Source organism: Rhinolophus ferrumequinum, chromosome 18 (genome assembly GCF_004115265.2).
Source record: "Rhinolophus ferrumequinum isolate MPI-CBG mRhiFer1 chromosome 18, mRhiFer1_v1.p, whole genome shotgun sequence".
Taxonomy (NCBI): domain Eukaryota; kingdom Metazoa; phylum Chordata; class Mammalia; order Chiroptera; family Rhinolophidae; genus Rhinolophus; species Rhinolophus ferrumequinum.
In genome coordinates this window covers 23,705,041-23,726,786 of record NC_046301.1, presented here as the reverse complement: position 1 = coordinate 23,726,786, position 21,746 = coordinate 23,705,041, and positions in this window count along the sequence as shown.

Genomic DNA, 21,746 nt, shown 5'->3' with positions numbered 1-21,746 from the left:
TGACAGTCTACATATCTGGTAGCTTTTCTTGGAATAGACAAATATGTAATCTTTTCAAAATGTGATTTGTAAAGGACTCTTCTTTCCAAGTTCTCCCTCGCTACCCTTCACCCACTGATCCCAAATAAAATTTGTGCCGCAGATTTATGAGCTTATTGGAGAAAGAGAGAGCAGTATTACTGCTTTAGAAATTCTCCGTGATAAACATGAAGGAAATTACTCCCTTCGTATACATTTCAAAGATTTTCTTTTGATCAAAAATGACCTGTCAGATGGCCCCTGCTTCCTAAGCTTCCAGGAGATTATTGTGAAAGAGATTCTTCTTTTCTTTTCTTTAACAATCATAAATGGAAAATAAGATCTGAGCTGGGTAGTGCCAGAGGCTGAGCAATTGCTGGGAGAATGAGATGCAAACAGGAGCAGACAGCAAGGTGACAAAGAGGTGGGCCTCCCCTCAGCAGGAGACAAGCAGGGAGGTCCCCACACAGGCTCAGGGCGCCCCTCTCCAGGACCCAGCTCAGCCTTGGATGCCAGATGCAGCAATTGCTCTGGTTAACTTCTTCGGTGCCACCTGCCCGGGCTACCTGGGTACAGGAGGTATTTAAGTGCAAGTTTACTGATGACATCCTCAGGACAGATGGGGGAGTGCCGGATTGAGGAGCTGCTAACGAGCTGCTGTAGACCAGGGCACCCCATTCTTGACGAAAACAAAGGTAGTTTTTACTCATATGCTTTACTGGTCCTTTAAGAGTCCTTTAAGAGTACTTTAGAGCAGCGGATCCCAAAGTGTGGTCCCAGACTGGCAGTATCAACTTGTCAGAAATGCAAATTCTGGCGTCCCCTTCGACCTGTAGAGTCTGATAATCAGAACTTGCCAGGTGAGCCCAACAGTCTGAGATTCTGATGTGTGCTCAAGTTTGAGAACCATTGCTTAGAAAACACACACACACACACACACACACACACGCGGACACGTGACTGGGAGTGACTCAAAGCGCAAAGCATTCTTAGGGAGCTTGATTTTGGGAAGACTCGGGAGAAAGACCTTGCTAACACCTCTGTCCCCAGGAGCCTAAGTGCACAATCAGAATGCAGTCGTGCCCCCTTCTCCTTGGTGTTATTTTGTGAGGTTTCAGTTACCCTTGGTCAACTGCTGTATGAAAATATTAAGTGGAAAATTCCAGAATCAAACAATTCATAAGTTTTCAATTGCCTGCTGTTCTGAGTAGCGTGATGAAGTCTCGAGCCATCCTGCTCATCCCGCGTGGGATGTGAATCTTCCCCTCGTGTCCACACTCTACACTTCCCCTCCACCCCCCCCAACCACTTTAGTAGCTGTTCCAGTGATTAGATCCACTGTCACAGTAGCACAGGACTTGTGGTCAAGTAACCCTTATTTTACTTAATAATGGCCCCAACGTCATTCACATAACTTTTATTACAGTTCTATAACCGTTCTGTTTTATTATTAGTATTGTTAGACTCTTACTATGCCTAATTTATAAATTAAACTTGATCATAGCTATGTATGGATAGGAAAAAACATAGTATATAGAGGGGTCCGTACCATCCACTGTTTCAGGCACCCCAGATCGGTGCAGGGTGGGGGGGCCAACTACAGTGCGGTGGACAGAGCAAGTGGCAGCTTTCATAGGCTCATCTTTGTACAACTAACTCATCCTCCCTCTGGCTCTTGCATCCGTCTCCCTCTCTTCCAGTTCCCACCCACACTTCCATCCCTCTCTTCCAGCCCTTACATTTCACTTTCTTGCCCCTGGATATCCTGTCCTTGACTGAAAGCTGCCTCCTTTCAGGGAGGCAGCTACCCCTGCCTCCCTGCTTTCCCTAGCTACCCCTCCATGAGGCCAAGTTGATTCTCTTCAGTGGGAAGGCTCACTCCCTTTGTTGAACTCCCACGTCTTCTGTCTGAATTGTGTTTGAAGCTCTTGGGGCACAAGAAAGCAAGATCTAGGCTGGAGTCGCCTTTGCTACCTCTGCAGTCGTGCTTGCCAAGGACGGACTGAATGCAAGAGCAATAGAGGAAAAAATGGCAGTGAAGTGGGATGGAGAGGATTTTGAGGGAAGGAGAATGAAAAGCCACAGAAATAAATCAGCATCTAAATGGTGACATGATTGATCAAGACAAATTGGTCCCCTAGTTTCTAGTTTAAAGATTGATTATCACATTAATTTTATTCAAATGAGCCTGTTTCTTCACAGTGGGCATTCGATAAAGTATCCCTATTGGAACGGAATATTGGGACAAAAGAACAAGGTTCAATGAAGATGGGAATCTTAAAAGTAAAACCAACTGCCTCCATTAAACATAAAAAAATGTCTTTAAACTTATTTCCCTAGTTTCAAAGACATTCAGCCCTAGTTTTCTTTTTGTTACCAGTACGGGTTGCTTCTTTGTGTGACTAACAATGAGCCCTTCAGGTTTCTACAACTTGACCATGCTCCATTCAGCAAGGTGTGTCGTCTGTCCCCAGCCTTCTCTGACCCTCACCTTTCATTTCAGCAATGTGACTGCTGAAAGGCAACCTTGAATCTCTCGAATCTAGAACCACCTCTGTTGTGCTAGCTTCTGTCTGCCTCACCCCTCTGTTTTGTGTCGATCCACTGAACTTGGTTCAACATCCAAAACATCTCGAACAGAATATTGGTTGGAGGTGGTACCTCAGAGAGCTACTTCCCCCCTCATTCTCCCGATACAGGAACTGTCCTGGCCCAAGGTGCCATTGATCCTAGGCTGTGTGAAGACAGCACGTTCAAATTCTAGTCAGTGTTCCCACAAGAGCAAGTGGGGATCAGAACTGGCTGTGTTTCTAGATGCCCGTGTACCTAGATGTGAACAGAGCCCTGGGGGGGTCCACGAGAGCAGCAGTTGGGAGCCAGCCTGCGTTGGCCCCCTGCCCTAAGATGTGCTAGCTGTGTGACAGTGACTTGGTACTTAACTTCCCTTGACTCAGTGTCCCTCCCCCAGAAAATCCCTCCCTCGTAGGCTGGTTGTGAGGATTAAAGGAGAAAAGCAAAGAGAGTGCTTAGCACAGTATCTAGCACATAGTAAGTGCTCAATGAAGAAGAGCTCTTAGCTAATTATTATAATGGTAATAGTAGACTTCCTAACTGACATTCTGCCGGGGTGACTTGGCACCAGTTTTTTTGTTGGTGTTCTTTGCCAGTCACCTCTCTCTAACCTCCTCCCGTCGGATGGCACTGAAGCCCATACATGAATATAGCTGGCCCATTGAGGAGTCATCCTGTCATGCTTTGCCTAGTCCATTTCACTAGGCTGGGCTTTTCTTCTGTCACATCTGTGTATGTCACCTCATACAGGTTACCCTAATGGTCAGCCTCCCGAGCTTCTAACAACTTGAGAACAGAGACTAAATCTTCTAGTTCTATGTCTCCACTCTCATTAAATCTTTGCTGAGTGAATGAATGCCAAAATGACCCTGGCCAAGCTCTAGTCGTATCTCCACATCCACTGTAACTCCTGCGGGGTCACCACTTGGTCTGGCCCTCACCTCTCCCTGGGGCTTGGTTCCTCTTCTCTTCTCTCTTGGTTGCCCATCCTTACCTCTCAGCCTTCCAGCTTCTTAGGAACCATGGAAGCCGAGACAGACGGGGGCTCAGGCTCAGTGAAGGCAGAAGGTCAATAAACTCGCTATGCTAAAGAAAAAGGTCCAGTAATAGAATAAGGCTACACCACTTAGGACAGTAACCCAGAGCCTTTCTTTCTCCAATCTAACAGAAGCAAAAACTTTTATTTGAACGTCCTTTGATTTTAAACATTATCAGTCAATGTGCATTTAAGAGCACCAGATATGTGTTTAGCATTTCATTACATGCAGAGGCTAAGAAAGAACGACTGTATTGTCTGAATGTCAAATAGGTTTCCTTTACAATTATCAAATAAAACACGCATTCCTGCTCTCTGCGGTCCTGGCGACCCCACGTCTTTCATGCACCAAACCTCATCTCTGGGAAGGGAGCCAGGGGGTCAGAGGATATTAGAGCGGAAGGGTGTGATCATGTCCTGTGCCATTTAATTCACTGTTAAGAGCACTGTCACAGCAACTCAAGTCACTGAACGCCATATAGCATTTGGGTAAGAAACAAACATATAGATATAAATTAAATGTAATTAAATCTTAGCTTTAAATAGTTATCAATTAATGTTTAACTCTGGTTTCCCTTTTCATTTTCAGAACAATATTTTCGCCCTTCCATGTTGGTTGGGCCAAATTCCAGACCTTTCAACTTCCACTGTGTTTGCTGATGCATGGGACAGAGATGCAGGGAAGCCACCTCCTCGCATGATCAGGAAAGTTTGCAGGTGGGAATTGAAAAGACAGGACCTCCCCAGATCACAGGCCCAGCCACACAGCCAGGCCTCGCAGAGACTGGAACAGAGCCCAGGAAATGGGAGGACCCAGCACAGCTCCTGGACTGGGTTTTCTCCCTGCCCTGCGGAGCGGGAGGTTATTGATCTTCTGCCATCCCTGAGACTCAGCCCTGTGCTGCCTCGGCTTCTGCTGCTCCTTTCCGATGAACTCGCACGTCCTCTGGCCAGCGCCTCATTCCTGTACCTCATAGATTTTGTGTCTTCAGTTTACACGTAACTTGAGTTCTCCCTTGGTTCCTCTGAACTCTTGCTGTCTGATGTGCACATGAGTCTTTTCTGCCTCCAGTTCTATTCATCAACTAAGGAATTGTCTCTCTTTCCCCCCAGTTCAATCCTTAGAAAGAGAGAATCAGATTTCGGCAGCTGATCACCATGGTCTCTGCTTAGAAAAAGTGTTGCTCTGTGCCAACTCAGAGGTCACTGGCTGACGTATGGATTAGCTGTCCTCAGGCCAGTGGCCACTCAGCCGCTAGGGTGACGACAGAAGACAATAAGGCCACCTTGGCATCTCCCTCAGCATAGCACATGATGTCAAGTACATGTCTTCTAGCAAATGCTTGTAGCTTTTCGGCTGCTGCCCTAGACTGTGTGTTCTATGAGGGCGAGGCGTGGGGTAGTTTTGCTCACAACGGTCTGCTCCGTACGCAGCACAAAGCCAGTGGGTTCACATATATTTGAATAAATATTTTTTAGAATGTTGGATGTCACTGGAATGTTTTCTTTCCCTGGCTACATCCTACTCAGTCAAAGCCCAAATCAGGAAATGAACTTCCACGAGGGCTCCATCATGCTAGGTTATTTAAACCTTCTCTGAGTGCACGTCACTCACATAATTCTCACTTTATACTGGAGTTGTTTATTTAATCATTGGGTGAACAACTGTCATTCACAGTGGCCCAAAATCTTTTGCATAGCTTCTCTGTGCTCTGATAGTTTCCCGTGGTAGAAATCTCCAGTTCCCATCTGAGATGCCTTCACTTTCCAGCCTCTTGTGCGAGAGTGCAGATATTGATTTATATTCTGCTCGACATGCAGGACTCTTAGACTTGGATTCAGGTCTAAGTGTCGCGGGAAAAGAAGCAGAACAGGGGCCATTCATTCTCTGGGCTTGATAATGGCAGATGAGGTGTGGTTACGGAGCCAACAGTGGTGTCGGTGGCTTCCCGTTCAGAGGGTCCTGTCGGTGGCAATGACAGCTTATCTTTGGCCAACTATTTTGGTGGAGGCCTGGAAGCTTGGCCTCACGCCTGTTTCTTCCCAATGATGTGGTGAGATATTTATAAGCCTTAATTAATCCCTCTCAGTTTAAACGAGCTCGAGTGTATGATACTGTCTGCAACCAAGAACTTGACCAATATCTGCGTTTTTCCTATCAGGCAGAAACCTCATGAACCTCATGAATTCAGGTACCCTGCCATGTTTAACTTTGTATGTCTAGCACCTAGCACAGTGTGGAGCACATAGTAGGCTCTCACTAAGTGGAAGATGCACATTAGTGCGTCAGTCATCCATGTTTGTTTATCTGTGTACAACTCTAACTAGTTAGCATTTTTTTTGAAAGCAAAACTGTTCTTTTGAGAAATCTTACATTTATCTGCTCATGCAGATTATTATCCATTCCAGTCACTGTGCTGGTTACTGTGCATAGAAAGTTGAATAAGAGACTGTCCTCCTTTCTCCCTCAAACCAATGGGGAGATCCATCATTCACTATAGAAATATTATTTGTAGCCCATGCTTGGAATGAGAAAGAAAGCAAGTAAAATGGTATTTGGCCATCCTAAGATCAGGTTATGATTGAATGCTAAAAATACTGCTTATGGTATTTCTAAAATATTCCCCATTTAGCCAGCATCAACCCTTGGTTATTTGCAGGGATGGTGAGGAAAACAGTTTTACTATCTTCAAGATGCTGATCAGCCAAATAACATTTATCTGTGGCTCTGGAACTTTTTTTTTTGAAAATGGCAGAATCTTATGTTCTAGGAGTTTATTTCCAACAACATGATGAAGCAGAACTGGAAAGACCAGACTCAGTTGGACCTGGGAATCCATCCAGTTCCCCTTGCCTGCCCCTCTGTTCGAACCTTCCCTTCTAACACTCTCCTGCTGGGAATAGACTCTTCACCCATCGGATTAATGCAAGGCCTCACCAAGAGCTGAGCTGCCCTTCCTGGAAGCTTTCTGTAAGTTGGAAATATCATTACTTGTTTCATTTCCACAGGGTTTCCCTGTTGGGATATGGGGCTTATAGAAAAATCAGAGCAACAAGCAGTTGAGGTGACGATGAAGGAGAGAGAAAACAGAAAGTGGAAAGCAGAAAAGATATAGTCTAATCTGCTGACAAACCTTGGGTAGTTTTTATGTCTCTCTTTTTTCCTCTGTTGCCTTGTAAAAACCAGTTTTCTTTAACTCTCCCAGAATCCCAGGTTTACTCAAATAATAGCATTTTTGGCATTCACTTCTTGCCAGGCACCAGGCTAAAAGCTTTCCGTACCGTTATCTCATTTAATCCTCACACTAACCCTCTCTGGTATGTATTCTAATTCCAATATTACTGCTCAGAGGCAGCGAGGAAGGGAATGTGTATAAGGCCCTGTTACAGGCAAGGATTCAAACGCTGCTTGTTCTGGCCCCCAAACTGTGCTCACTACCATTCTACAGTTGTCCAATAGCAAGGAACCTAAGAAGAAGTTTCAGGAACTTCCTCTTCTCCTTGTCAGCATTTTGAGGGACTCAAAACCTTTTGCATTCTTACCATACTTCAAAATTGGGTCCCTTCTGGTTATTAGAGTGGCTAAGTCCCAAAGTGTAAAAATCTACCCATTGCATTTTTACTAAACTTATTCCATAAAATCACATTTTCCCTACATATAGCTAGTCGTATGGAGAGAAAGAGAGGGAAGGAGAGAGAGATAGAGAGAGAGAGAGAGAGAGAGAGAGAGAAAATACCTACTGTGTGGCTTCTAGAACACAGCCTTAGGTATCTGCAAAATAACATCTCATGTGTTTAGGGTGTTTTTTAATTTACAAAGGATTGATGAATCTGTTATCTATTTTTAATCTTTACCACAAAGCTATGAAATAGGTATTAGTATGATATTTTACGTATAAGAAAAGCGAGGCTCAAAAAGGATAAGCAACATGTCATGATTACACAGTGAGTATGGCTGTCGCACTGCAAAGAAGATAGATAAGCTAGATGGCGAGAACTGATGAGAAGGACCCTGCTGAGGTGACAGACCATCAACTCAGCCATTAAAAAAAAGAATGAACTCTTACCATTTGCAACAACATGGATGGACCTAGAGGGTATTATGCAAAGTGAAATGAGTCAGACAGAGAAAGACAAATACCATATGATCTCACTTATATGTGGACTGTAAAGAACAAAATAAAACACAAACAGACTCATAGATACCGAGAACAAACTGATGGTTACCAGATAGCAGGGGGCTTGGGGGGCTGAGTGAAAAAGGTGAAGGGATTAAGAAGTGCAAATTGGTAGTTAAAAAATAGTCACAGGGAGGCAAAGTACTATAAGGAATATAGTTACTAATACTGTAATAACTATGCATAATGCCAGGTGGGTACTAGACTAATTGGGGAGAATCATTTCTTAAATTATATAAAAGTCTAACACTAACTACATTGTACACCTAAAGCTAATATAAAATAATATTGAATGTCAAATATAACTGAAAAATTAAAAACTAGAAATATAATTTAAAAAGAAGAAAATATTTGGTTAACTATAAAAAGAAAGAGAGAGAGAAGGAGGGAGGGAGGGAAGAAGGGAGGAAGGAACAAAGGAAGGAAGGAAAGAGGAAAAAGAAAAAAGGGCTCAGAAAGCCCAACTGTAATTTCCCACAAAAATTACAAGTCTTCAAAAATTACAAGAAGTCTTCAAAACAGGCCACAGTTACGTTTCCAGTGGCATAAACGATCCTTACAGTAAATTTAAAAAACACAATAGCAGCCAAATGGCTGTTCTTCAAGCAGAAGAACAATGTTTCATTTTGCAATTTAGACTTCTCTTTTTACATTTTTCAAGTAGCTTCCTGGGAGGATCTGTGCATTTTGGGGGTGGCTGCTGTTAATATGTTCTGGCACTTTCTGGACGCCCCAAACTGTGCAGAGAGGTCTTCTCAGGCTGGTGGATAATGCTTCCCCCTCCTTGGCTAATTGCTGCCTAACTGCCCATTCCCTGTAAATGGCAGATGACAAAACTCCCACAGAAACTTCCCATGGCTGTATCTGTCCCTATCAAGGGAAATTAAAACACCTGAATTTACATGCTCCGAAGTTTGAGGCTTCATTTGCATATTTTATGGATCCCACACAAACATGGTTTTCTTTCAAGAAGGAAAATGCATCAATCTGTCTGTTGGCACTTACCTGCATAACCATGTGACTGGTTTGGAAACCCTTGGGAGGCCAAATAACATTGCAAAAGCCTGAGAATTGTGTTCATTTTATAGCTTTCTCCACAGCCTTCCTGGTAACTAGACTCAAAATTTTCCCAGTAAAATCAGTCTTATAATCATAAGCTGTCAGCAATGAAGTGTCTTCTACATGACTTTTTTCAGATCTGAAAGTTCTCTCACAAGTATGGGAAAACCCAAACAAAAGAAAGGGCAAGAAAAGAATGTATTCCTTTTTCTTGGGCTTTATGCCTGACTTTTTTTCAGGTAGACTACTTTTGAACAGAAGATAGAAAAAAATATACACACACACACTCTCACACACCATGTTTCCCCGAAAATAAGACCTACCCAGACACACACAACACATAGATATGTGTATGTGTATGTGTATGTTGTGTCCCACTTTCAGGAAGAAGCGAATTACCACCACTCTCCTTTGGTTACTCTGTCTACCTTTAGGAATTAATGTAAATCAGTACTCGAAGACTCTTAGGAAAAAGTGTCAGGAAAACCAATTCAAACCAGTTTAAGCAACAATAAAAAGAAAAAGTGAAAATTCTTTAGCTCATTTAGGTGGAGTCAAAAGTAGTGACATTTCAGACATGGCTAGATCCAAGAGATCATAAAATGTCCTCAAGGCTTGGTCTCCTTTCTCCACCTTTTAGTGTTGGTTTCTTTCTCAACCAGACCTTCTTTATCTGGTGGCCCCCAGAAGATCCAAGCTTAGATCTTACCAGCTTAGCCACTCTAGTGAAAAGAGAACATCTTTATCAATAGATTTAGTAAAATGTCCTGGGACCTGCTTGGGTCACGTGTCCATCACTGACCAGTGCTGTAGCCGGGGGCATAGAACACGTGGCAAGGCCAGGCCTGCCACGAGGGTGGTGCCCACCCTCAAAGCTCTGAATGGGGTCGACCCACCTGCACATGTGGCCTGATAGTGGGAGAGGGATGGTTCCCTAAAGCAAAATACAAGTTCTGCCACCAGAAGGGGACACGGGTGCTGGTAGGCCAAATTTACAAATGTCCGCTACATTTACAGAATCCTCAAGATAGATTTAAAAACTCTTGTTTTCTCTGCTTTAGTCTCACCATTCTCCATACACTAATTTTTCAAACATAGGAATCTTATTAAGAGGTGAGAGCATCAGCCTTACCTCCTCAGTTAAACTGTCCTAGCCCTTTACCTGGGTTAGCTGACTGGATTACTGTTCAAAAATATGGGCTGTGTGATAAAATTGTGTAGAACTAAACACATACCTGGCACCATGACTCACCAGAGAACCAGGCTAGGATCCAGACCACTGTGGATCCTGTTGAGGCCTGCATGGAAGCCCTCAGAAGGGAGTCCTATCTCTCCTCTGCCCCCAGGAGGAGATGGAGATGCCAGAGATGACGGCAGGCCAGAAGCTCAACCATGGAGGCGGGCTACTGTTGGAAGTCCTATAAGAGACGGAAGGAAGGAGCTTTACTGAATACCTACTGTGTGCCAGGCCCTGTGCTAAGGGCTTTCACAGAGGTCTTCCCATGTCATCTTCACAATCCTCATGTGAGCTAGCTTTTATGTTTCATATTTTACAGATGAAGGAACTGAGAGTCGATGAGGTTCAAGTACTATTTGTGTGAAGAAGAAAGGAGAGGAAATTTGTAATCCCCAGGGTTTGTTAAACCAGGCAAATAAAAGAATAAACTTTTACACGAGGACAGACTGATGTGTGCACACTTTCCAGCCTAGAAAGAGGACATGTTCAAGGATTCTAACATGAAATAAAAACTGTGTTTGACCATGGACTGGTTCATACAATCCCAGATCTCCACAACAGAAGGAGGAGACCCCATGTGCCCTAGATGGCCAAGGTGGGGCAATGGTTAGACCCTAGGCCTCCAGAGTCCAAGTTCTTAAGTTCAAATCCTCATCCTTGAACTCTGTTTCCTTCACCGAGTCATCTGACCTCCGCCTCAGTTTCCTCATCTGTTTAGGAAAGGATGGTAATGATAGCTCCCGCATTATAGTTCAAGGATTAAAAGAAACAACACATATAAAGCACCTTGCAGAGTGCCTGGTACCATAGTAAGGATTCAATAAATATTAGCCATTATGATAATTAGGGAACATGTTGTACAAACTAAAAGAGGTAACTGTAGATCAAAAGAAAGCTGACTTCACAGGGTGGGAAGTAAACTCGCTAAACTGATTAGTCCCAAAGGTGGCACAAACTGAAAATATAAATAGAATAGAAAAGAGTTAGATCATGAGTGGGTAACCTTTTCTCTACCATAAGCCCATGACACACAGGTGGAAAAAACTCCATTTCTGGCCCTGTGTGAGTCAAAGAAGCCCATGGGCTGTGAGGGGGACTCAATTAGTCACTGGTTGCCATGCCAATGCAAACATCACCCTCCCACCTACTCCCCAATCAACACATTTGAATAAGTAACAATGATAATAGCATGCACTAAAAATGCTATTTTTAAAAAAGTTAAATGTACTGCTGTCGAAAGTCTGGTTTTCAGAAATAATTGCTGTAGGCCAGATAAAAATTTGCATAGAATCCCTAAAATGGGTTGAGCATGATCTCGGAAGAGAAATCTTCAGTAGATCATTAAGCAAACCCTAGGGGGTTTTTTTGAGGGGGGCGGGGGCCGAGGGTGGCGGTACAGGTGGAAGGGGATCCTCCTCACATCCCCAGCTTGACCAAATGCACATTTGTGTGTCAGAACTTGAGCTAGGGTCAGACAGCCCTCCGTTTACACCCCCTTCTCCATGCCCTGAAGCCTGATGTGGGTCCCCAGCCTTCATCATGCCTTCTTCAAGACTGACTTGAATACCTACAATTTGGTGATATGTATATACAACTTAAAACAAACAAACAAACAAAAAAAATCTTGAATACCTACAATTTGGTGATATGTATATACAACTTAAAACAAACAAACAAACAAAAAAAATCTTTGACCTCAAAATTTAGCTTCTCATAATTAATCCTAAGAAAAACCATAACTCACATACAATGTGATTTATAAAAACGAAATAAAAACAAAAATAGAAATAATGTCCAAGTTAAATTGTGCATCCATATGCTAGAATCTGATGAGCTATTAAAAATGCGATGGGTCAAAGACTTTGATGATGTGGGAAATTATTATAAAGTGAAGCAAGCAGGTTACAGAGCAGGGGATTAGGTAAAATTCAAGATTGATGTATGCAAGTTTATGCAAATATATGCATAGGAAAAACTAGTAGTGTGTTACTCTAAAATGTGAATGGTTATTCTGGATTATAGGATTACAGGTGGCTTTCATTTTTCTTTTGTACCTGTCTATATCTTCAAAAAACACTTTTTATGATGATTGTATATTTCTTCTGTAATCAGGAAAAAAATCCAAGAAATATTACAGATGGAGAAAGGGGCCTACAGTGCATGAGAAGGAACGACTTCCGGGAGGGCGCCACTTGGGTCATCTGTGGCCAGGATCTTGCCTTACCCAGGGCACCAGAGGTCACATCTGAGGTGGCAGCCAAGATGACTAAGTTCAAGCCTGAGATGACCTGGGCTCTCAAAGGATTTGTCAGCTCCCTGAAGAAGCATTTCGCACTTCCGAAGCTTGGCCTCACCCACCCCCACTATTAATAGTGTTTCGGTGTCTCCAATTAGTCTGCACATTCTGGTCCCAGAGACAACCACAGATGCTGCCCGAATGGTGAACTAATCATTTGCGGGGAGAAGTCATTATGGGGCTGGCTTGTGGATGCTTCACATAAGCTTGTATGACCACATGAGCCTCCACCATCACCTTGCCCTCCTCCTACAACTCCCTTCTCATCCACTACACCCCATGAACACCACATAAAAAGTAACAAGGGAAGCTGTATTCCTAGGAGCACAGCTGGTCATTGTGTAAGGATACGACTGTGTTATGAGCAAAGTCAGCCTGAGATGGACATTCCCTTCAACCACCTACCCCAAATTTCCTGGCAAGAAAATGCAGATTCCTGGGTCCATCCTAGGCCTACCAAAATCAGACTCTTTGGGAGAGGGAGGAAATTCTATGCACCCTAGAATTGGAGAACCACATACCATGAACTGGAAAAGAAGAAAGAGTCCAAGTGTCTGGACTAAGCAGTAGACAGAGCGACACACCTCACTGAACCGGGCACTCCATTTTTGTGCACTCAAATATAAAAAAGCTTTCCCATTTATTGAGTGCCTACTGTGTGCTAGACACACCCCTGGTGTTTTAGATCCGTTATCTCAAATAATCTTCTCTACCACCCTCCCAGGGAGCTTTTCATCTAGATAAAGAAACAGTAAGAGAGTTTACTGGAAACTTGTATATAAACTATAAATCACCCCTGTCCCCTCTTGTGTGGTTTTCTCTTCTCTCCATCTCAAACCTAAACCTCATATACTTTCCTTGGCTCAAATAGATACAGTAGGTTTCTCTGAGATGAAACTCCCAAGACTCTCCCACACTGCTCACACCGTGGGTTTCGTCTCTCCTAGTCCACTCATGTTTACCCTCAATGGTTTTATAAGTGAGATGTCTGGTTGCATAACTGTTTGCACAGTGCGTACGCAGAGCTGACAGTAGATTCAGCACAGGGTAGACTTGTACTGGGCCAGGGCTCATTCGCAGCTCTTTCCTAGACTCTGCTGCAGGACATGCCTAGGCTGCCATGTTTCCACCCTGAGACCCCATCTCAATCCTCCTTCCCTCCCACCAGTACAACTAACTGACCTGCACGTGCCAGATATGGCTGCTTGCCCCCTCTCCTCTCCAAGGTTGACTGCCCAGGGAAGAGACACGTCCTGGACAACTTTGAAGCTAGGTTTAGTCCTGTGGATAAATTCTGCCCATAAGAATGGAAGTGATATGTGGAATTCAGGGCCACATATTCCCTCCATCCTGCTCCCGTGGAGTGGGTATGGTGGTGAGCCATTCTGGACCACAGGGCAAAGTCATCACCCTAGAAACAACAGCAACAAGATGGAAGGAGCCTAGTCTCAGACCACATTGCAGGCGAGAGCTGCTGCCATGGCAGCACAGACTTTCACGAAGGAGAAACAGACTCTCTCATCGGGGTCTCCCTGCTGTAGTAGGCAAAATGATCCCCAAAATCAAATGCACTGAGCCATCACAGTTCTTTCTCAGGAATTTGGAATTAACACCGTGGGAAATAGCGTGGGGGGGGAGCAAAGGTCGTGGCCACAGTCAGAGTCCTGGCCAGCGCAGAGACCTTGAATAAGAGGAAGCTAGATAGAAAGGCGGGTGAAGCAAATATGCAGTGAGAAAGAAGTGGAGAAGGAAGATCCTGGAGAGGGTGGCTGCTGATATCCTGGATGACATTCCAGGTCCCACACAGTTCCTGTGGAGCCCAGATGTGTATTTGCTGTTGAATGTCATAAAATTGCCCTGTGTTCTTTTTACTGGAGCTACTGTGACTGAGTGTCTCTTTGCAATCAGGTGACTTGTAATTAAAATAAAATGCCCTTTATTATATTACCCTAATATATCTATTGTTATATATTACTATTATTGTATTACTATAAATTGTATTATAGTTTTTCAGATCTCAGATGTAGATTTTCCTCCACAATTTAGTATTTCTGAAAATGGGATGCACTTGTATCTCACTTTTTGCCTCATTATTTATGTTTAATGTGGTAAATGTTTTGTTTTGTTTTGTGTTTTTACCTCTCAAAGCTATTGGTCAACCAGGGCTTTGTTTTAGCAACACTCTCTCCCATTGATATGGGAGTTCCCTCAGGGAAGGGCTTTGTTTCGTGCCAAGGCCATGCTGGGCACACAGATACCCACTAAATATTCAGTGGAATGAGTGATCCAGTCAGTCCCAGGTGTTACTGAATCAAGGAATTATTATATAGGAACAAATGGAAGGAGCCGCCCCAGACACAACTCCCAAGACCCAGCTTGTTCTCCTCCAGAACTCAACCCACACTTTCCACGACCATATTGATACAGCTGTTTCCAAACCCTGAGCACATTCTCTCTTCTCACTTCCTTTATTTTAAACTCCCACTCCCACTTTTAAGTCCCCGCCCCAGCCCTCGCTACTCAGAGAGCTTTCTTAGAGAGCCCAGCCTTCAGTGCATCAACATCACGGCTGCCTCAGTCCCCTCACCTGACAGCATCCTGTCACCCACCAGGAAAGGTTGTGTACACCAATTGAATTACCAGTTCCTTTGGGGGGCAGCATAAGAACTTGACTTGGTGGTCCAGCTGGCCACACAGGCCAGGAGCTTGTTCCCCCACCATCTACCTTTTCCATCTAGCTCCGGGTATGGTGATGGCAGTGATGCAGGCTCAGAGTGGCCTCTGCCTCCTAAAGCATTGCTTTTAGGCTGTGGGAATGCAGTAGAGGATGAGACGTTTCAACATTGATCGTCAAGGTCAGTTACCACTGACTAGGTGCTGAACGTGGGCAGCACATGTGCTGCTCTTTACAGGTCCTTCTCTCCACCTGCAGTTGACCCTAGAAAATGGCGGGGTTATGGAGCACCGACCCTGTACAGTCGAAACCCACGTATAACTTTTTATTCCACCAAAACAACTACAATTTAAGATCAAAAACAGTATTTTCCATGCTCGGTTAGGAATCCACGGTTGGGAATCTGCGGTCAGGAATGCGAAAATAGTTTTCTATCGCAGTTGGGAATCTACCAATGGGAATGCGAAAACACTGTTACCACAGGTTGGTTGAACACGCGGAGGCGAAACCTGCGGACTGGAAACCTGAGGATACGAGGACAGATTGCATTGATTGAGGAAAAAAATCGTGTATACACGGACCAGCGCAGTTCAAACCCGCGTTGTTCGTGGGTCAGCTGTATATGAGGTAGGCTCCCTCCCTCCTAGAACCTAAAATGTCAGAGTGAGGGACATAAGCAGATATGGAAGCAAAGTGCCTGAAGCAAAGTTCTGCAGGGGCAGCTGGGGCTGGGACCTACGCCCAGTCCTTTGCCTGACACCTTTGCCATCTTGGCTGCAGTCTGAGGAGAGGCCATTAGGAGCCCCAGTAAGTAGTGAGAGCAGGCCTGAGGGGCTGCTTCCTGCTCTGGGAGCTCCCCGCTGCGTGGAGAAAGGGGGTGGGGACAGAGGCCCAGAGAGCAGTTTCCAGGCTCCCGGCCTCACGTGGAAAGGTGCTGGCTCGGTCGTAGGTGGCCGTCAGCTGTGACTAGCCGGCCATCAGCCATTACTAGTTAGACGTTAGCCACTGATATACCTGCCGCGGCTGCGCTCGCAAGCTCAGAGTGTGGCTTGGGGATTGCAGAGAGGCGGAGTGCAGCTAGCAAGTGAGGTTGGTTGGTTGGCCGAGAAGGGGACGGCGGGTTGCTCCTGCTTCCTGTGTCTCCAACCCAGCCGCCAGTGAGAATATAGTGTATGACTCACCTATCTATGGCTCCGTGGGTGTTCCTGTTTGGCCTCACCATGTCCTGCGCTCTTATGTGGGGAGCGGGAGCAGAGACCCCGCATGACACCCTGCATGACAAAGGGAAAGGCACCTCACCCCAAGTCTCTCTTCAGCCTGTGGTCTCAAGCCTGGAAGGCCATGTCACCCAACCCTGCAGGCGAACTCGAGGCTCCGGGTTACCCTCATTTGGGACAGGCCTTGAGTGACCTGGGGAGGGAGGGGGCACTGAACTGTTTTCCTGCCACTACTTGAAGCTTAGGCAGGGCCCCAGCCACAACCTAGGAGAGACCCGTCCCTACCCAGCCCCTGTCTGAGAGGGGCCTACTTAGGCTCTCCCTGACCTTGGAGTTAATACCAACAGGGCCAGACAAGGGAGGAGGAGTAGGGATGGGCAGTGTCACAGAGGAGCCCGCGCAGGCATCAGCAGAGCCAGGTCTTATCTGGACATAGAGGATGGAGCAGAGGCATAAGTATCAGAGATTTAGTATCAGCTGGTCTGGGGCGACTTTCATGAAGGTACTTCTGGGGAGTGGTGAGTGGACGGAGGCTGCGTGGCTAGGATCCCTCCCTGGCAGGAGGAGCAGGGTCGCAGAATTGGAAGGGACTCTGACCTGAGGAGTTCCAGGGCAAGCTGGTGTCGCCCAGGTGTTGTCACCCGGAGGCTCCAACAAGTCCAGGCATGGAGAGCTGTGCAGCTAAGATAAGGTTGGGGGTGAGAGGGAAAGGGGAGTCCTCAAACTGCCCCTTAGAGCTGGCCAGGCAGGTTTACAGAATAATTACAGGGGCCCAGGTGTGGAGTTGTTTGCATATGATTTGCATATGATTTGCACATGAATAGCCTGCACTTTCTGTTCCCAGGCAATTTTCAAGTTAAATATTAATTGTTGCTGCCCTTAGGGTTTTTATTTTTTGATTCTGCTTTTTCTGTTTCTTTTCACCCACTCGCTGTCAGTGACTTGGATCTGTTGCGTGTGTGTAAGCAGTGAAGTGAGGGGAATGCGGCCTGGTGGTGAGGGAGGCCAGTCCCAAGCAAGGGGATAGCCACCTCCATCAGGTGAGAGGTGGCCTTCGGGGGCTGGATATACAGGGAAGAGAAGACAGATGGGGAGTGGCAGGAGTGGGGGATCAGATATCTATTACATACAGAAGGCATAGGCATGTAAAGCAGTCATCCAGCCAGTGCTACTAGAGAAACTTCCCAGAAACCTCCTGGCCCCAGTCAGGGTCATCTCTGTCAGATGATAAAGAAAGCTGTGGTCCAGGGTCCCTCTCCAGCCAGAGGGGCAGTGCCAGCAATGGCCTGCCAGCCTCCTGCCTTCCCCGATCTGCCCCACCTGCTTCCCAGACCTGCGTGCTCCCATCCTCTTTGTCACCAGAGGCCCTGGCCACAAGCAGCTTGACGACGGGGGAATAGTGCACCCTGCCTTAGTTGGAGCAGTGCAGAGCAGTGGTTAGCTCCTAGGCTCTGAGGCTGAACGTGCTTGGATTTGGATCTTGGCTTTGTATTCTAGTAACTGTGCAACTTTGGGCAAGTGACTTACCATCTGCGTGCCTCAGTGTCCTCTTCTGTACACTGGTGTTACCCATAGAGCCTGTCTCATGTTGATGTGGGGATGAAGTCAGTAACTATGTGTTAAGCACTTGGCCTTGGCCCTGCCTGGCGCATAGACTGTGCTCCAAGCGATGTAGCTGTAGATAATTATATGCCAGGAGAGGGTCACCTGGTCCCAGCCTCGCACAGCACACGGCAACCCACACCGGCATAGGATCATCCAGCTCTCACCCAAACGTTTCCTGAGGCAGAGTCGCACTAGTTCTGTTCTCCTGAGGGTTGTTTATAGCACACGCGTTATAACCACATTCCAGGGCCTCTGAGAAGGGAGTTTAGAGAGCTCTTCCAGGCAGCTCCTGTTCTTGATGGACTCTCATTAGGAGACAGTACTTCCTTGGGCTACCTCCCCACTCCACCCTACAAGTGGACTCCAGTCCATCCTCGGGGGTAGTGTAACCTGTAACTCCTCTTTGAGAGCCCATGAAAGATGTCAGGATGTGCTCCCCTCCTACACCTCCTTTTTTCATGCTGCTTGGATCAAACGCCTCACTCTTACCCCAGAACATGGTGGTGCCACCCGGTAGGTCTCTGCCAGCCACTGATGGGGAGGATGGATTGCCCTGTGTCCTTGATTGTGTCCATAGAGGCCTCCCGGGAAGTGTGAATAGCACCCTAATACTGACCATAGCTACCACTGTTAATTAAGGGCCCCAGGCACCCGGCTTAAATGCGTGCTACGTAGCTCTAAGAGATGTGTGCTGTTATTATCCCCATTTCACAGCTGTGGGAACTGAGGCTTACAGAGGCTAAGGAATTTGCCCCCAATGGCACGGCTTTTATGCTGGAGAGACTGGCTGTGACTCAGGTAGCTGGCTCCAGCCACTGGCTACTACCTGCTGTTGGACCACCTCTCCAAGGTATTTTCCTCGTACGGGGTTTTCTCTGCTTTTTCTTCTGTAAGAGGGAAATGGCTTCACTTATGTATCCTTGTAGAATCTGCCTGTCTCCCCATCTGCGTTATAAGCACTATTTGGGTAGGTAGCAAGCAATGGTCTTTATTTCTTTTGGCTCCCCATATATATCTGAAGCTTGAAATATCCTTGAGGCTCCCTTATCCAAAGGAATGCCTACTCGCCTCTCTTTTCTGTAGGGATTGCCTGACATCCTCCGCTCCCAGGCATCTCAGTCCCTCTGGGACAGGGGCACCGATTTCTTCCCACTTACAAGCCCCAACCCAGATTTTCCCTCCTCTGTCCACAGCCTCATCATGAAACCTGCTCACACATGCTCCCCCTCAGGCAGGCGCTGGGCTAAGGTGCTGGGGCCCTGACCTCCCCGTAAAATGCAACTCCCGGAGGGCTGTCTGGGCTAAACGGTCCAAGAGTTTTCCTCCAAGACAAAGAACCAGGGCACCACTTAAACCAGTAAGATGACCTCTGATAACCATGACCTTATTGAAGCTGCATCTCAATGTTGTATTCTTGCTAAGCTCAGCAGAAACGTCCAGAAATCTCTGCAAAATTCAGCCACGTACCAATATGCTTAGGGAGGCGGAATATCATTAGGAAAATGGTTAACAAAGTTATTTTCTTCACATCTCCAAGGAAACAGCTCTAGAGTAGGTTTCTTATAGAAAGCTTGAGGAGCTTGTGAAGTGTTAGGGAGCTGGCTCGATTCTAACTGTATTGGTAATATAATAACTAATAAATGACTGAATCTTTCCTTTGTAAACCCAAGAGAGGGCACCGGGGAAGAGGAGAGCACTTAATTCACTTTCTTATTTACCTGGACAGGGCACAGCTACCAGCTAGCGTGGTTGCTGGTGGGGAGGTTAGAAATTCAAAAATCACCGCTTCAAATGCTATCTGTAACCCTCAGGAGGAATCCAGGAGAGGCCTGGGAATGATGGAGACCCGGATTTAGCTCCGTTTCTCCTTCACTGCCTCCAGACCCTCATGCCCCCTCTCTGGTTCTTGCTGCAAAATAAAGAGACTGGCTTAGATCCTCAGTTCTCAGTTTCCAAACTTTTAAAATTGTGGTCCCTTCTCTTCAAAAAAAAAAAAAAAAAAAAAAAGATCTCTTGTCAAAGTCCAAAGTGTAAGACAGATAGGAAAGGAAGCTGGAGGCAGGGCTCAGCACCAGTTGTGGTTTTCATTGTTGAGCCTAAAACCTGCTATTAAGTCTTAATCTGAAAAGCTAAATCTTAATCTGGAAAGCTATCCCGGGTTTACTGAGAAGACTAAACAGCATTCTTCACTGACATCCCCAGTCCGTGGCCCAGGCTTACTGGAGAGTGGCCCTGGTGGGGTCCATCAGGAAAGAGTGGGGAGGGGTAGCCACAAACAGGTTTATTTCTTGAATTTATCCCCTCCTTTATCTGAGGTGCAGTGTCAGTGTCACTGGGAGAAATGTCTTTTAATGTCCTGGTTCGTTAAAACCCAATAATCTTTTTGAAATGGCTTAACTGCTTCCTGCAAGGAGATAAAGTAAATAAAACTGTCGTCTCTGTGTCTGCTGTCACTGTATTGATGCAGCATTTCTTTTCTTTTTTTAATAACTGCATTCATTTCAGTTCAGGCCAATGCATTTATGCCATGTTGGTGGTGTATAAATTTGGTAATTAAATCCTGTTATCTTGACACTATGGGCAGAATAAAAAGCAGTTGTGATGCTTCAGCAAGGAAAAACACTGTGAGGAGAGAGAAGGAGATTTGTTTTGTAGTTTTAAAAAGTTCATTTTCACGGAGTCTTTTTTTAGTGCTAGAGAGTTGACAGATGACTAACAGAGAGATCCTTGTGTGGGGAAGGATTCTAATGAATCCCATGAAATTACTCTTCACTTTGTTGTGTACCCCAGCACAGTACAAAGTGTGTGCTATTTGTCATCCCACAGACCTGGAATTTTTTCTAAGCTCTTCAGCTTTCTAGCTGTGTGACCTCAGGCAAGTCACTCACCTTCTGTATCTGTCAGGGTGCTTTTGGCTGCCAATAAGAAAAATCCCAATCCAGAGTAACTGAATAATTAAAGAAAATGTTTTATATCCTATATAATCCTTATTAGGAGGGAGCATATTAGGAGGATATATATACCTATATATCCTATTATATCCTTATATAATAAGGTGTTCTGATTTAAGGCAGCTCCAGGGATATTGAATTCAGCAGCTCATCAATGTAAATGAAGAGCCCAGATTCTTTCCAGCATTTTTCCCTGTCATCCTCTGTGGACTGGCCGGGCTCCAAACCTAGTTCTATAAAGGCAAGATGGCTGCCTCAGTTCCAGGAACCACGACAGACCCAAGAATGTTCAGCAGAAGAGGGCCCGTGTCTTTTATCAAAAAGAAAGCGTTCCTGGAGAGAGTTTCACATCCTATTGGCCAGAAGTGTATCTCCTGCCCACCTCCTAACCAATCACTGGCAAAGAGAATAATAGAATGATCATGGTTGGCCGAGATACATTAGCTTCCTCCTGCTCCCTCCTAGGCTGGTGATGGGACCCCTGAAGTTGATGGCCATGCAGAGAAGTCTCGATACCAAAGTAAAACCAGGCTTCTATTAGAAAGGAGGAACGGGGTGAGTTGCTGTTGGGTTGGCAACCAGTAGTGTCTGCTGCATCTTCTTTGATTCTATTTATCTGTACAACTGGGATCATAAATACGTACCTTAATAACCCTATTGTGAGGATTCAATGAGATGAACTCAAATCTTTCTGTCACAGACCAAGTGTTAACAGGGTAGACAGCTGATCTGGGGTGGACCAGCTTCTCCAGAAGATGCTGATTAGTAGGCATGGCTGTGCTTCCCATTCAGTCTCAAGAGGGCCAAGCAAGAATCGGGCTTCCACTAACAATGGAATTTTGTTCTGGAATGCTTCCCCCAGACACGTGGCTGGCCTCTGCCAATCCTCCAGGTGGCCTGGGGG